Consider the following 18,302-nt stretch of genomic DNA (forward strand, 5'->3'; position numbering starts at 1 on the left):
TTTTTTTAAAACTCCCCATGTGATTCTAAAGTGCAGCCAGGACTGATAATTCCTGCTCCACACTGAAGCCAGGGCTTTCCTGTTAAAGACAAATCAGATGATGTCACTTTTCCTTCCCTAGAAAAATCTCCGTCAGTCATAGGATAATTGTGAATGGACTCTTCAACATGACCCCAGCCAACCTCTCCAGCTGGCTCCATCATCCTCACGTCTCACTCGTTTCCTCTATATTCAGCCACACAGAATTTCTCATCATTCCCCAAATGCAGGATTATGTTCATATCCCTAGACTTTTGCACTTTCTGTTTCCTCTGCCTGGAATGTCCTTCTCTTTCTTTCTGCTTGGTAAATTCCCCATCCTTTGAGACTCAGCTCAAAGGTCATCTTCCCTGACTGCTCCATTCCAGAGTTAACTGTCCTCTTCTCTGGGATCCCAGAACACTTTGGTGCTATTACATCATAGGATTGGTCCTATTTCATTGTAATTGTTAGTGACACTTCTTACACCTTCACTACGACTGACTGCATCAGAAGCAGGTCAGAAGAATGCTTAGCTTTTTAATTTTATCCCCAATGTCTAGTGTAGATTGGACACTGAGAAGATGCTCAGTAAATGTGGGTTAAGTGAATGAATTGAAAATATGTAATCAACAACATTTGCTGCCTTTTGTTGAGAGCAAATCATGGTGCCATTCAGCTTTTCTTTCTAGAAACAGTAAAGCTCGTATAGCTCATATTATATATATGACAGAGTCAAACAGACCTATGTTTTGTCCCTCACAGCCCTTCAGTTTTTATCTTTAAAATAGCGTCAATAATATCTACTTTGTAGAGTATGAGGATTTATTGTATAACACCCAGCAGCATGTTTGACACAGAGCGGGCACTAAAGTTTTTATTATCGTAATAAGTAAAACTAACTGAAAACGAACAAAGTTTAACTGAGCAGCATATCTGTTTATACATCTGTCTCCCCCTTCTGAGTGTGAGCTCTTGACAGGCAGAAACTGTCTTATTTATCTGTGTGTTCCCTGGGGCCGGAATCCAGTGGCATTCATTAATTAATTCAGTCCCTCAGTCAACAGCATTTATTAGGCTAATGAATGAAATGAATACTATTGGGTCAAAATGATGGCTTGCTGTTTGGGGGCATAGAAAGACTCGCACATTTGTTCATCTTACAAAACAAAATCACAATCTTGGCAGCTGGACGGTATCTTTTTTTTTCTTTTGAGTTTATAATGACATTTTTTTTTTCAATTACAATTGACATTCAATATTATTTTATGTTAGTTTCAGGTGTACAGCATATTGGTTAGACATTTATATAACTTACAAAGTGATACCCCATAAGTCTAGTACCCACCTGGCACCATACATAGTTATTACAATATTATTGACTATATTCCCTATACTGTACTTTACATTGCCATAACTATTTTGTGACTCCAATTTGTACTTCTTAATCCTCTCACCTTTTTCACCCAGCCCCCAGCTCACCTCCTATCTGGCAATCCTTGATTTGCTATCTGTATCTATGAGTCTATTTCTGTTTTGTTTGTTCATTTATTTTGTTCTTTAAATTCCACATATAAGTGAAATTGTATATTAGAGATCATCTTTAAAGCTCTTTATTTACATGTGAGGAAATGGAGATAACCAACCAGGACAGCCATTTTAATTTCAATATTTAATAAAGAATTTCTGGATTACAAATTGATGCTCACCGAGTAGGAATACCAGTTCATGTTTGTAAAAGTTGGCCCTAACAGTGACTTGTTGAGTGAGCAGTAAGTAGGACGGCACCTGATTTTTCATGTGCTGAGAAACTGGGAGGTTGAGAAGAATTTTAGGGGTGAAAATCACCTGCAGTCCCTTTGAATATTACCAATTCCAGATTAGAAAGTTCGTCTCTTGGAAAATAAAACACCTTTTACCCAATGTGCATTTCAATTTATGTTACTCTGTCTTTTCTGAAGGCAGTTAGAAGGCACAGTTTGGGTCATTTGACGGGTGTTATTTAAGCAACAACAAAGAATGGATAAAAGCAGTTAGCAGATATAATTAGGTAAATAAGCCTCTTTTAAAAAGCAATCACCTCAATAGACCTGTCCAGAGATCTGAGACACTCCCAAGAGGTCTGAAATCCACTTTGAGCTGGAGTGAGCAGGCTTGGAGGTCAGGAAGGCTGCTCTTGTGGTACCAAGGTGACAGCCAGGAGCGTTGGTCACAGATGTGCGGGAGGGAAATCTAGGTTTTCTGTGCCAAATGCCCAGCACCAATCGGCCTGGGTGCCTTAGTCTCCAGGGAGCATCTCCATGCGAGGCCCTCTCTGGGAGGCACCCACACCCTCCCCTAACCCCGGTGTGCATGCCAAAAATGAAATGTAGGCCTTGTATTAATTTGCTGGGGTTGCCATAACAAAATACCACAGACCTGGTGGCTTAAACCACAGAAATTTATTTTCTCACAATTCCAGAGGCTGAAAGTTCAAGATCAAGGTGTCACAGGATTAGTTTCTTCTGAAGCTTCTTCTTAGCTTGCGGATGGCAACTTCTCACATGGTCATCCCTCAGTCTGTGTTATCTGTGTCCTAATGTCCTCCTCCTTTATTTGCAGGACATTGAGAACTATGGACATTGTGAAAGTTTCCCTTTGTGTTATGATGGGAACCCAGAGCAATGCCTCATGGACCACTTTCTGGGTAACATGGAAAGATTTTGGCTTTTAAATGGCTATTTTCTTCCTGTTTTCGCACTGTCTTTCCTCTGGCCATGTCTGTCGTAATCTCTTCTTCTTATAAGGACACCAGTCAGATTGGATTAGAGCCCACCTATATGACCTCATTTTACCTTAATTACCTTTTTAAAGGTCCTGCCTCCAAATACAGTTACTTTCTGAGCTATTGGAGGTTAGCACATCAACAAATGGATTTGGGGAAAACACAATTCAGCCCGTAATCAGTCTCTTAGCTGCAAAACTGGCTGCTTAGTTCTCTCTCACAGAAGATGAATGAATGAATGAATGAATGAATGAATGAATGAATGAATGAATGAATGCATGCTCTAGAACAGCCAGACACTAAGCTGCAAAGAATGTTAGGGTTTCCTCTGGCCACTCAGGGTTTTTCTTAATGTCACTATATTAGAAGGCACTATTTGGAGGGAGTTGGGGAGGAGAGGGGAGTCCCAGGCAGGAGAAGGGGTCGGCAGGCATCCCCCAGCCCCAGATAACAAGCTGCTCTCCAGAAACACATGTTAGGAAAAGTGCTTGATCAGAGTGTCAACTTGTGGGCTGAGTAGAAACACTAAGTGGTTTTGTCTGTCACCTCCTCCACCCCCACTGGAATTCAGCCATAATCTGATGGAAACACTTTATCCACTTTCAGGAGAATTTTCCACTATCAGTAAGGCTGTTTTTCATACTTAGGCTATCACAAAGCCTTTTAGAACAGCGGTACTGCTCTCCCCCTGGGAGGCATGTATATCTCAAGGATGGGGGATATAGGGCGAAAGACCACTCTATGCAGAATGTTCTGTTCTTTGAGGTTTCCATTCACATTTAATTACAACTCCAGTTTCCTGGAATATTGACTTCTGCTCCTAGAGCATCTTTTCTTTAGTGCACATTACAATCGAGAAAACTTGGGAGGGACCACAGGACAGATAAGTGGGTGAGCTGGGTTTCAAACTCAAATCCAGCCCATGTGGTTCCAAAGTAAATGCTCAAACGCCTACTCATGCTGTCCTCATGTGAAAAGGACTAAGTCTTCATAAGCAGCTGTATGAGAAAGGGTTAAATGTTCTCACTCTAATTTAGGAGTGAGAGTGTTTGGGTTAGACTCCACAGCTTTGTAGCTGGATGGTTTGAGCAAGTTATTTAACTTCGCTAGGCCTCAATTTTCTCATCTATAAAAAGGGAGTTGCAGTGAGGGTTGAAAGGTTCTGACCCACCAAGGATGTTCAGTAAATGATAGTTACTAGTATTATCACATCACCACAATTTCAATCAATATTATGGATTTGCTCCCACCTAGGGGTGAATAGAGGTGTGTGTGTGTGTGTGTGTGTGTGTGTGTGTGTGTGTGTGTACACAATGTGTGTGTGTGTACAAAATAGCCATTATTTATTGAGTACCTACTATGTATCATGTAGTAGACTAGGTGCTTTATATACATGACTTTGCGTTTTATGTATATATGACTCTATTTTTTTCCTTGTAGTCATCCTCTGAGATAGTTAATATTATAATCCTCCTGTTCAGATGAAGAAAGTGAAGCTCAGAGATTAAGTGACTTGCTTGAGGTCACATAACTAAAAAATGTTGCTGAACTTTGGTTCCAGGACTGACTACAGAATCTAGCGTCTAACTGCTAAGATATAATGTCTCTCTGAAGTAATAAATTAAAAAAAAAAAAATCCAAAAGTTGCTACCTTCAATGGTATAATCTTTTAAAGAAATTGCTTTGAAAGGTGCCAACTTATCCCATCAATGCGGCCATTGTTCTTACTCTTTGGCCCTCAGAACCATCCACATCCCTCACGAGAAAACTAGTCTCATTCAATTATATCAGCCTCATCTTTTAATCTAAAATGGTATTACTTAACTCGATTATTCACCTTATTCCCCAGACTTTGATCTAAATGAATTTTGGCCGTTGTTAAAAATCAAATCCACCTTTGAAGCATAAATATTTGCCCCCATCAGGATACTCCAAAGAATGCACTTAAGTGTCTAAAAAGAAATGATCCAGAGTGTTTTTAACAGTATCTTTGGAATAAGTGATTTGTCTTGCAAGGAGACTGCTTTGAAGGGGAGACTCATGTGGGATGCATAAGCTCTGGTATGTTTATTTAAAACATACCTTAAATTTCCTTATATATATTCAGAAGTAACTTGCCTGGAAGCCCCAGATACTCAACTCTGCTAAGGCAGGGGAAATTGATCAAGTCACCGAGTCCTTTTCAATTGTGTCTCATATGGACTTTTACATTTTTATTCAGTGGATTAAAAAGATGAGCAAAAGGGTTCTTTGAGGAAAGGGACCCCCCGCCTAAACAGAGACTCCCACACATATACACCTTGAACCTGCTCTCAGTTCTACAATGCTGAGCCCAAAATCTGAAATGGTAGTTAGTCGCTAGAAAGAGAGCCTTGGGCTTTGAAAAGACAAAGGAGAGTATTGGCTGCAGGGTTTTTGTTAATAGGAACTCAGCAGTTCTCTCATTCATGGAACTACCCTAAACTTAAATGCTTCCCAATCGCTAGAAACCTAGTGTTACATCTGATCTCGGCTAGTGCCAGATAACTTTTAACAAAATTTTCTCCATGTAATTTTTCATGTTTCATAATCAATTTAATGTCAGGCACATGGGACCATCTTCCTTCTATCGCCTTTCTCAATCTCCAACATTCAATGAGCCAGGGTGGCTAACCCAGCCCAAAGACATTCTAATTGGGTTAGTCATTACATCAGACCCTACTTAAATCCCTCCTTTTGAATTTTACTCAAAGCACAGCCCTTTGACTTTTTGCAATAGCATAATTTTGGTTTCATTAAGCTTTTGTCCCTTTTAATTTTGTCTACACTGCTGCCCAGTTTCTTCCAAAGCTCCCCCCTCCACCATACTGTGTTTTCCAGATGTTCACAACCCTGACATATCCCAGATGATAAAATGTATACACATTGTAATTGTCCAAGTCAGTCCATCTTCACTTACTTTGGTCTGGTTCTCATTTGTCTTACCAGTTAAATAGTAAAACTTTGATTAGAATGATAGGCAGGATAATGGTCCTTCAAAGATGTCCATACCCTAATCCAGGAAACTGTGAATATGTTATATTACATGACAAAGGTGAATTAAAGTTGCAGATGGAATCAAGGTTGCTAATCAGCTGACCTTAAAACAGGAAGCTTTCCTGGATTATCCAGGTAGGCCTAATGCTATCACAAGGTCGTTAAAAGTGTAAGACAGAGGACAAAGAGGAAGTCAGAGTGATGCATTACAAAAGTGGACCCACACTTGCTGGCTTTGAAGATGGAGGAGGAAGGCCATGAACCAAAGAGTATGGGCAGCTTCTAGAAGCTGGAAAGGGAAAGGATACAGATTCTCTCCAAGAGCCTCCAAAAGGAACATAGTCCTGCTGAGACTTTGATTTTAGCCCACTGAGACCCATTTCAGACTTATGAACTACAGAATTTAAGGTAATAAATTTGTGTTGTCTTAAGCCACTAAATTTATGATTATGTGATTTGTTGCAAAGCAAGAGGAACCAAATACAGTTAGCTAGGACCTAAATAACCAGAAAATATAATTCACTGGCATATTTTCTGCTTATTACTTTTGAGAGAAATATCCAAATCTCAAGAAAGTTTAAATTAATAATTTATTTTTAAGCAAGATACTAGATTGCGTCTCTAAGTCTCTTGAAACACTCTGATGTGGAAAGTTGGGGACCACAGGTTTATTACAGAGAGCTCTTGGGAGATGCACCTCTAAGGGGTGGGGACCCAGCAGAGGAAGATGCTGGCCTGTCATGCAGCTGCATCTGAGGTCTCAACCAATCCTAGAGGCAAATTTGGAGCTGGGTAGCCCTTCAAAGTTGTCCCAAATTGAGGCAATGGGGCTAGACTTTTGTATCCACAAAATCCAGTCTGGGAGGAAATGTAACCTTGGGCCAGACAGTTCCTAGTGGCAGAGGAACACACTGAATCAGCCAAAGCTGAAATTCCCAGCTGCTGGGAGACAGGTGGGTTGGTCCAAGAAGGGGTCTGGGCAGCCACTATAGTATTCATTGCAAGCAATCAATATTTCTGGGGTAGGTCCTGAAATTCATCTGTATTCCAACTCAGCTTGATATGACAGGTGAGAAATATTATTGTTTGGTATTTCTTCTGTAGCAGATACTATGCTTACAAACTTTACACTCATCATCCCTAAAACTAGAAGAGTAATGATGGCAAGTTCCATTTTACAGATGAAGACACCAAGGCTCAGAAGTTCAGACTGGTAGAGCAACTTGTCCCAGGCCACCCAGCTTGTTAAGTGGCAGAGCCAGGTTTTGACATCAAAGCCATCTAAGTCGGCCCACTTAATCCCCATCTACCACAGAGCACATGAGCATGTCCTCAGGAAGCAAATTAACGTTTACAAACATTCATCTGACACCACACAATTCTTGGCCCTCAAAGAAAGATAAGATTATATTCGGTAAACTCTACTTCCTAAATAGAAAAAGGAGCCCGAGACCAACTGATAAGATATTAAACAAGGGTTGAAATGAAAAGGAACTTCTGGTGGCCCAGAGGATTGAGTAGATCAAGGTTTGTACTACACGTTGTAAATCAAAGTTAATTACATTTTTGCTCCACATTGTACATAGTGAATTGGGTCATAATTTTTACGTATGCCGCAGTGTTCGCTTTCAGAATGGAAGCTCCTGGGGGAAAAACATCAAGACGGTCTACCTTTCCTTGTATGGCCCCTAGCACCACGTCAACACTGGACGGCACATAATAAATACTGTTTGATGATTTTCTTCCCTTACAGTCATGGCTCAGACCCCGCCTAACAGCCTAAAATGCAATATCACTCACTGAAGCACTCTCCCTTCGGGCTGGAATTAGAAAATATGGTGCTCTGAAAAACACTGTAAGAGCTCTCCTCTTTAATAAGGATCCTGGTGTCCCGTGATGGATGCTATAAAATCGCGGACTGGCTGAGGTGTTCGTTAGCCGTGTGGGCCCATTAACAGCATCTGGTTCTGTGGAAACATACTTCATATCCTGGAAAGGAGAAGGTGGTCACGAGAGTGCAAAAGCAAAAGCATTTATTATAAACAACACAAGGTGACCCTGAAGTAAACACAGCTGTGCCCTCGTGGTGTCTTGTCAGTGGCGCTCCCTCAGTAGATTAAAGAAATCCATGTTTTATGGGGCCATCCCTTATTCTGTATACACACCACACAAGGCTGCTTTTCCCTCATACCTCACTTGCTACATATAAGGTTTCAAACCCTGGAAGTGTATGAAGCAGAGATGCTTCACTAAAACACGTATTCTTGCATGTTCTAATATTTTCAAAGGGAGATGAGGGTCGGTTCCTATTTGTTTCTAAATGATTTACACAGCCTTTCTGGCTCTGCACAACTTGTAGCTGCCTTTCCAGTTGGTTGCAGACCCTTCCCACGTACCCCCCCCAGCACCCTCCCCTGCAGCTGGGGCTAGTGGAATGAGCATGAGACTGTCCAGGAAGGTTTGGGGCCTAGCTCTATCACCTACTAGCTGTGGGGCTTGGGGCTATTCTTTTAATTCCCCAAGCCAATGTTTTTCATCCTTAAGTGAGGAGAATGTGGGATTGTGTTAAGTTAGATCGGTAGTCCCCAAATTTGAAAGCAGAGTGCGGAATAGCAATACAGAGTAAGATTTTTTTTTAAGCTTTTGGGAAAAAAAATAGAATATATCTGAACATTATTACATTTATATGATTTTATACTATTATTATATACATATTAATAAATATAAATATTTATCAAATATATAACTTTAAATTCACACAAGGATTAGATCTATATTGTATATATGTATATATTTATATATAACACCCTTGCGTGATTTTGCATGTATACAATAAGTGCAGTAGTACACACATAATTTATAACTACACGTGTATTAGGGTAAGCTGCCAGGGCCACTGCACTGTAGACACATAGCTACAGACTTACGCTGCAGTAGGTATTGGTCAACCAATGGACATGTGATGGTTTTCTCACAAGGTTTCCATCACTTCTCCAACCACTTCCTCCTCACTGGTCAGAATTAGACCCAGAGACCCCATAGCTTTCATTCTTTTCTGTATCTTCTACAAACTGAAATGACCAAGAATTTTCCTCAAGGTTGGAGAGGGTTATCCTGAGTCAGAGGGAGAAGACATCCCTAATTAGGTGGGTGGTGTGTCTGTGTTCCATACCACAGTTGGATTTTTGTAGGGAAAAAAAACAACTATCATTGGAATGAAACCAAACTCTTGAAGGTTCTGTTTGTACATGAACAAAGTTGCCTCTCCTCCATTCCAAACGAAAAACAAACAAACATATAACCTACTAAATTGATGCAATTTTACTGTCACAAGCTTAGGGCCACTGAGTGTTTACCCATTCACTTATGTTCTGAGGGCTCACTATATGTCAGGCATGTCGCTAGGCCCTGGGAATTAATAAATCTCCATGACTTCATCCCTGCTCTTGACGTGCTCACAGTGGCATGGGGGAGATGGGCAAGTCAACAAAGCGTGTGTCAAGCAATGAAATTTGTACAGAGTTCTGAGCACAAATAAACTGCCTTGGGATGCAGAGAATGATTCCCAGAGGTTTTAGCTTCCTAAGGAGTGAGTTGAATTTTGCCAGATAAGGAAGAGTAGAGTGGATGGAATAAAGCATTCAGGACAGAAGGAAGCTTATCTGTGGAGGGATGGAGGGATGGAATTGTAGAGGATGAGTGGATAACACGGGTGCACCATTCGGAATGACTAGAGAATAGAGGGTGTTAAGGAAAGTGTCCAGAGATGACCTAGTAAGTTAAGTAGGGGCAGCTTGTTAAGAGTTGCCTGTGTTCTGACTTTATCTTATAAGTAAAGGAGAGGGATTGAAGGCTTATAAGTAGGAGAAAGACATGATAGTGCAGTGGGGTATCACACTGAAGATTAAACATATATTTTTCCCTTTTTTTCATCATCAGGTTAAAGGTATTGGGGATGGCCTGGCACATGTTCATCAAACCTTAAAAAAATCAGATCAATGTTTAGTTGTGTTAATTACCAGAAGATTATAGGACATTTTGTAGGATGTTATTCTATTGTCACTGTTAGAGAACACACACACACACAAACACAACACCACCTTTAACTTGCCACAGTAAGATTTCCTCACAACTGAATTTAATAAAATTCATTTTATTAAAATTTTAAAAATATAACAGCTTTGTTTTTTTAACAGTATTGTATTGTATTGAAATATAATTCACATAACATACAATTCAGTCCTTTAAAGTATACAGTTCAATGGCTTTTTGTATAGTCACAGAGTTGTACCACCAACACTGTAATCAGTGTTAGAACATTTTCTTTCTTTCTTTGTTTTTAAGATTTTATTGGGGAAGGGGAACAGGACTTTATTGGGGAACAGTGTGTACTTCCAGGACTTTTTTTCCAAGTCAAGTTGTTGTCCTTTCAATCTTAGTTGCAGGGGGCACAGCCCACCATCCCTTGTGGGACTCGAGGAATTGAACTGGCAACCTTGTGGTTGAGAGCCCACTGGCCCATATGGGAATCGAACCGGCAGCCCTCAGAGTTAGGAGCATGGAGCTCTAACGGCCTGAGCCACAGGGCCTGCCCAGTGTTAGAACATTTTCATCACACACAAAAAGAAACCTCACGGACCTTAGCCATCACCCCCCCACTGAGGATCCCCCTCAGCCCTAGGCAACCACTGATCTACTTTCTGTCTTTATAGACTTGCCCATTCTGAACATTTCATACAAATGAAATCATATAATTTGCAATCTTTTGTGACTGGCTTCTTTCACTTAGTATGTTTTCAAGGTTCATCCATGTTGTGTATCAGTACTTCATTCCTTTTTATAACTGAATAATATTCCATTATATGAATTTGATTTATCCATTCATCAGTGAATGGATGAACATTCATGAACATGAATGTACAAGTTTGTAGGTAGACACGTTTTTATTTCTCTTGAGTATATACCTAGAAGTAGAATTGCTGGGTCATATGGTATCTCTATGTTTAACATTTTGAAGAACTGCCACTGTTTTCCAAAGCAGTGGCACCACTTCACATTCCCACCAGCAGTGTATGAGAGAAGCCTATTCATTTTAATGCCAAATTCTCATTAACTCCTGTAGGAATTCCCCTGTGGATAAAGGACTGGCTCCTGACCCTGAATCCTGAGCGAAGAAGTAGGAAGTGTTTGCTGTGGCTAGCCGCCTTTGGTTTCAGCCCTGCTTGGAACTGTTTTAGAGTGTGTAGGCCACCACTCCACCCCCGTTTGTTTCAGGCAGCTTCAACCTCTGGGACGTTTGGAATGGAATGCTTATTTCTCTGTCTCTTAGGAGAGTTTTGAGGAGTGAAATTCTTTGTGATCCTTGGAATGGAATAGCACAATTTTATGGAGTCTGTGGTGGTGGTTGCCACAACAAAACAAATAGCTGTAATATTTAAAATTATTGAATGTTAGTCTTAGAAGGGCCAGTAAAAAGACCATCTAGTCCAGGCATGGTAAATAAGCCACTGCTCAGAAGGCAGTCTGATCAACCGTGGATGCATGGGATTATGGAGCTCTGTCCAGGCTCAGGAAAAGAGCTGGGATTGATTAACAATGTCTGCCCTGGTGACAGGAGGGAATCAGTGATGGCACATATGCTAACTATTGGCTTTCCCTGATTGAAGCCAGCCATAGTACAGTTGAGGCTGCAGTCAAGGTCACACAGCTGGTTAATGACAAAGTTGCAACACGAATCAGTTCAACGTGATTTCCTCTCTCCCATACTGCCCCCAGTTCTGAAAAGAGCTTCATAAAAGGAGCTGTTTAGAGACAGGACTAGGATTACCAAGTCAGCAGGTCAGTTTCTATCCTGATATGTTCAGACAATCCTCATCAGTGCCTGTGGGAATTACTCCATCAGGGTAACGTAGTTAATGATTATAAAGGCTTAGTAAATGCTAACTAATAAAGGGGCCATTCCCACCTCCCGAACCCCCATATCTCCAGCGCTCAGCTCATGTGGAACGCCCTTTGAAGTCTATAAACTTGATGCATTTGTACACAAGGAGGGTAGAGGGGGATGGGTTTGTACCAATGAAAAGAAGTTAAGCCCCTTCTGATTTGAAAGGGAATGACTGTATGTGTACTTTCCACTCAAACAAAGAGAAAAGGAGCTCCATTTCAAACACTATTTTTCCGGAAACAGTTAAGGACCAAGGTCTTTCTGGGGGAGAAAAATTATTATTCTACAGGGGAGAAATGAACATTGACTGTAAAATATAACCATTTTTAAATGCTCAAATCTATTTGCATTTCATTAGAATGTAAAATATGCCTGAGTTTCTCCTTCTCCCCTTTATTAATAAATTAAATTACATATCAACATAGAACTCAGAGAATTTTTGTAACCAATTCCTTTTTCTTCTTTTTCAATGTTAGTGTATAAAAATTTTAAAATATTTTCAAAATTGATCTCCCTTTTCCTCTGTCCCTCTACCTTCTTTTTCTTTTTACCTTCCCATCATCACTTGAGCACCTGCTGCTATATGTCCCTCATTGTCCCAGAATTCAAATGAGTGAGGCACGGTCCCTACACCTGAAGAGTGCACAGTACAATAGGGGCTGTGCTCATTCCCCACCCAGGTGACAGCCACAAACTGTACCACAGCCAGAGGGGAGCTATGGTACAGGGAAGGGAAGGTCAGGGAACTTCCAGGGAAAGGGAAGGTCAGGGAAAGCTCTGGAAGACAAGTAGGTGGACAATGGGCAGCGAAGCAGGAGAAAGGCATTCCATGGTCAGGATGCACAGTCTTGGAGGACTTCCAGAAGTCCATCAGCAAAAAGTTGAAGATGCTGAAGCATAAGGTGAATGTGGAGGAGGAACAGCATGGGGTGAAGCTTGGAGAAGGGACCTCTCTCCCCAGGCTCCTGGGGTTTACCTGGCTCCAGACGCGTTCGGTGGAGAAGACTCCTGATATTTTTTATCACACTGTAGAACCTGTAGAACCTAAAGCAGAATGCAGGCAGGTGTGTGTGTGTGTGTGTGTGTGTGTGTGTGTGTGTGTGTGTATGTGTGAGACAGAGAAAGAGAGAGAGAGAGAGAGAGAGAGAGAGAGAACATTTTATTTATCCACTCATTCTCTGATGGACATTTGGGTTGTTTTCACTTTTGAGCTATTTTGAATAATGTTGCTACGAACATTTATGTACACATTTTCATGTGGCTTTATACCCTTTAGGGTATAGTCATAGGATTGGAATTACTGGATCATATGGTAACTCTGTTTGACATTTTGAGGAACTGCCAAGCTGTTTTCATATACCTTTTAAAATCCGAATTAAAAGTTAACTTTAAACCTTCAATAAATATGGCTTCCTTCTAACAATTGTACACAGCAATCTGTGCTCATCCAGGGTTGTGTTTATCATACGAAAAGGACATCTGTATCTCTACAGCTTGGGGCTGGAACATCCTAGGACTTGGGTGGCCTAAGCCTAAAGGGATCGCCATCCTCCCAAGAGATCCTAGGTTAGTGCCTCAGGCTCGTGGAAGAATAGTTTCCTTCCTGCTTGGCTTAAAATCTTTTCTTGGTTTTATATAGAGGTATTGGCTTTGGTCAACACTCACATCCTTTAGATCCTCCCTCCCCCTATACATTGATTGACCAATGTCGATGGGGTCAATTATGGGGAACACAAAGGCCTAGGTAGTTCTGGGGCTTCTGAATTCCAATGGCAAGACAGGGAAGGAAACACCAAGTGAGACCCTCATCATGACCAGAATATATGTACAATTCTTCTTTGACTGGTTGGGTCCCTGTAGCCCAAACTGGGGAGGGAAATGGGATAAAGAAGGGTGTCACTGAGCCAGGCAGCAAACCTGGGGTAGGGAATGGCCTGGATTGCAGAGCAGATTGCCCACCTACTACACCACGTGCTCTGGGTGTAGCTCCTTATTTATGGCCTTTTTTATAGAAGGGAAGCCAAGACCTGGGAGATGGGAAACCAAGAGCTCAGGTGTCCTGCACAGTAAAAGTCAAAATTGAACTCAAGACAGGGGTAAGTTGAGTCCCCAGATTGGCCTCAGAACCGAGACACCATCCTGGTGCCCTGGAGCCTCAAGACTGGAACAGAAGCAAGGACCTGGCTCCATTTGCCTGGGCATCTATTCAGTGGGCCTTAAGCACCAGCATCTGCCCCTGCCCAGCAGAGCCGCTGTCACTGCTATTTTGGAAGCAATCATATATTTTTAATGACCTGCAAAATCTCCCTGTGAGAAAGGAGGGAGAGTTGAAATTACAGCCAAGCAATTTGCATTGCGAATCAAGTTATCCTCCCTCCTGCTCTCCAAGAATATGCAGAAATAAATGCCTCCTAATGAACCCTGGGGGGCTAAGGCTTTGATATGAATTCTGCTGGAGGGGTAAAGAGTTCTAGCCAGACTGAGACCCAGCAGGAAGTTGGAGCAGGCGGGCCAGGGCAGTCCCCTTCAGAGGAAGGAGAAAGGAAATTGGATTATCTTGCTAGCAGTTGGTGTTTTTCTATCTCTTAGAACCACAGATGAGAGCTCTCCTCCTCAGGGCGGGTGGGGGGTTGAGGGAGTAGGGGTGGGGGGTGGTTTGGTTTCATTTAGCCCTATTTAACCAGCCAGTTCCTCACCCCACTCCAGCCTCCCCCTCACTCACTAACCCTTAAACTCCTTCCAGACTCCCTGGGCCTACATAGACCACGAGCTCCAAAGCTTTTGCCTTTTCCAGAACTAAAGAAGACCTATTAAAGACATAGATGATTGATTAGATAGATAGATAGATAGATAGATAGATAGATAGATAGATAGATAGATAGACAGACAGACAGACAGACAGACAGAAGATAGATGATAGCTAGCTAGCTAGATAACCTTTCTATCTGAAGTTAGGTAGCCTTTAGTTTTGGCTGCTACCAGGAAAGTACCATCCCTCCTCCCCTCCCCACACCGCCTCCAGAGTCTGTGTTTATTCAGCACAGTGAGGTGTGTATGTCGGCAAGTTTGTGCAAGTAGGAATGAGCCCTGTGGGGGCTGGTCTGCGAGCTGAGTGGTGTGGGTCTGAGGGCATGTGGATGTGGTATTTGTGTGGGCTTGAGAGAGTGTGGTAATGATGGTTTGTGCGGACTTGTGAAAGAGAGGAGGTGGGGAGGCCTGTTCACAGCCTCCCTCAGGGAACTCTTGGGGATGGGCACAAGCCCCGCTTGGACAAAGGGAATCCACAGAAGATCAGAAGCTGTGTGTCAGCTACGCCTCTCCACTGCCTCCTTGCCCTAACCTTTACCCAGAACTGCAAACACATCCTACTGATCAAGATTTCTCATCTCTCCCTGTCTGCCCTGCCTGAGAAGAGCCTGCAAGCCCAGCAAAGCCTTTGTGGGGAATGAGACCTTGCACCATGAGGCAGGGTCTCTGGGGGGTTAAGCAAGTGGGTGAGTCCATCAGACAACCTGAGTTCAAAGCCCAAATCCACTGATTGGAAAGAGTAGAGCATTTTCTCCTATCACTCTATTTCCTCATCTGGAAAATAGGCATAGTAAAAGACCAATCCTAGTGGGTTGTGGTATAAACACTTATGTGCTAATAAATGGGTTATTACTGGGGTGAATGGGCTGCTAACTGCTCAGCACTTTAAGATCCCAGTGGTACAGCAACAAGTGTCAGGATAAGATGATTTAACCTCCTTAAGGTGTTCTGAGGGACAGTAGGCAGAGCCTGTGGGTTAAGGCCATACCTAAGGGGACAAATAACCTATGGTATAAGGACGGACGGTCTCTGCTGACAAGGATGCTTTCAGGATTTCCTTATTGGCGATGGCACAGTGTACATATGTTTTGAAAACATGTCTACATCAAGATGACCCTGAAAAAAAAAAAAGAAAGAGAGAGAGAAAGAGAGAGAGAAAGGAAACTATTATACATTAAAAAGAAACATAAGTCCTATTAATCAAATGCAACTGAGAATATTAATTAGATCCTGATTTAAATGAATCAAATTATGGGACAATCAAGAAAGTTTGAACAGAGTAGATATTAGATAATATTAAGGAATTATTGATAATATTTTAAAACGTGCTCATGGTATTGTGGTTATGTTAAAATACCAGGTAGTCTTTATCACTTAGAAAATACACTGAAATATTCATGGGTGAAATGATAAAGTGTTTTGTAGTTCATTTAAAATAAGGTAGCTGGTGGTGGGAGTTTAGGAAGTGGGAAAAGCAGGTAAAACAAATTTGGCAAGGTGATGGTTCAAGGGGTTCCATTATATTTATTATTTTCTCTAATTTTGTGTGTTTGAACATATCAACAATAAAAATATTGAAAAAGAAGCTCTCTTGGGGCGGACAGATGGCTCAGTTGGTTAGAGTGCGAGCTCTGAACAACAGGGTTGCCGGTTCAATTCCTGCATGGGATGGTGGGCTGCGCCTCCTGCAACTAAAGATTGAAAACAGCAACTGGACTTGGAGCTGAGCTGCACCCTCCACTGCTGGATTGAAGGACAACAACTTGGAGCTGATGGGCCCTGGAGAAGCATACTGTTCCCCAATATTCCCCAATAAAATTTATTAAAAAAAAGAAAAAAACAGCTCTCTGGAGATGCCACTTGGAGGGTGTGCCCTCCCACAATGTCACCGGGACAAGACTAGGCCCTTGGACCCATGGGAACGGGCACTGCTGAGCAGTGCTTTCTAAGCCGTACAGCTGAACCATTTAGTAGGAAGTTTGTTAAAAAGAAAAATCTGGTTTAAAGGGGTCATTTTATTGGGGAGAAGGATCAAAGGATAATGGAGAACAGGGCCACCTTGGCAATGACGAGATTTATAGCTAATGCCAAGCTCTCCCTCACAGGCAAGGATTGGATTGTGTTAACTCCATCACCACCTCAAACTTTTCCAGGAGGGGAACCCAAGGTGGTATCAGCAGGAGTGGGGGAGGGGCCAGGAGAAAGTGCAGGAGAGAAGGCCCATTGGGTTATCTACCTCACTGTAGATGTGGGGGGACTTCAAGGGAGGCCCTGGGAGATTTCATATTCTAAGGAGGCCATATCTGGGATGTAGTGTAAACTCACATGCATGGCCCAGAAAAGGGAAGGGGAGAACAGCCAAGTCCGCAAGAAAGTTTCAAGCAGAGTAGTAACCTGAGCTAAAGAGAGAAGGAAGTCTTCCTGGAGAGATTGGACTTTTAAGGGGAATCTTAAGGAAAAGGACCCAAGAGGGACCCTGAGAAATAAATAATGTAGCCAAACCAAGGGGAGGACGACTGTGGTTAAATTGCACTGAAAAGTGATTTTTGAAGTGCCTCGGAGGGTCACCTGACTTAGCTTGCTCAGCCCAAGGGCTAAGAAGACACAAGTAGCTGAGCTCAGGGCTTAGATGACACAGGTCAAAGCAAAGGGCCCTGGAGGAACTGTGCACTCTGCTTTGTCTCCTTTCTTAATTTGCAAGTGACCCAGGGCTGCTGCGGGGGTCAGGGGAAGAGCACTGAATTTGGAGTCAAAAAAACTCAAGTCCCAGTTCCAGCTTTGCCATTTCCTAGTGGTAAAACTGGGCAAACAATCCTTAGGACTCTCTCAGCCTCAGTGTCCCTACTGGCTAACGGGATGAACAACACCTATTTCACAGGATTGCTGTGGAGGGGATTCGTGCAGTAAAAAGCACGTAAGATTTGGAGACAAGGCGCCACGGAGACCCAAGCACAGGCCTCGCCAACTCTGAGCCATGTGCCTTCCAGCCAGGCAGTGGGTCCCTCTGAGTCTCCTCACCTGAAAAATGGGACAGGAACACCAGCTTAACATGAAAACATCAAGAGAAAATGTAAGTAATTGGTTTAGCACAGTGCTTAGCACATGGTCAACACTCAGTAACGTTAGCCATTAGTATTCATGATATAAAATATCGGAACATAAATGGGGTTAAATGTGGGAAGTCACTAAGAGGGGCACAGAGAAAGTAGCTTGGGGTGAGAGAAGGAAGCTCAGATCTTCCCAGACTTCTGGTCATCTCAGCATTTACCTTCTGCACTTTGTTTGTGTCTTTTCACGTGGAGCACAGGACTTTAAGGCAGGCACCCTTCTGGTCTGACATACAATAAATAGGCTTGGTAGTATCTGTTAGATCAATAAAGACTGTTGATGGATTGAGAACTTTCTCCACGGGAGGAAAATATACAGACACTGTAACATGGGCACGATCCGCGGTTAAGGAGTCGAGAAAGGAAGATTAGAAGTTGGGGAAATAAAGACAGAATATTGTTGTTTTTAATCTTGATTGGAACTGGGCAGCTTCAGAAAAATCTTTAGCATGAACACAGTGATTTTTTGGCCAAAAATCTTAGCACTGAAGCAAAAAGAAAAAAGAGAGAGAGAGAGAGAGAGAGAGAGAGAGAGAGAGAGAGAGAGAGAAAGAGACTCCAGTTTTGCATTATTAATACCCCTGGGTATATATGGATCTTTAAATAAGGGCAGGCAGACAGTCTTCTTTCCCAGAGTGTGTACCTT

This window comes from Rhinolophus sinicus, chromosome 17 (assembly GCF_057876585.1).
Source record: "Rhinolophus sinicus isolate RSI-liver-muscle chromosome 17, RSI-T2T, whole genome shotgun sequence".
NCBI classification, from domain to species: Eukaryota; Metazoa; Chordata; class Mammalia; order Chiroptera; family Rhinolophidae; genus Rhinolophus; species Rhinolophus sinicus.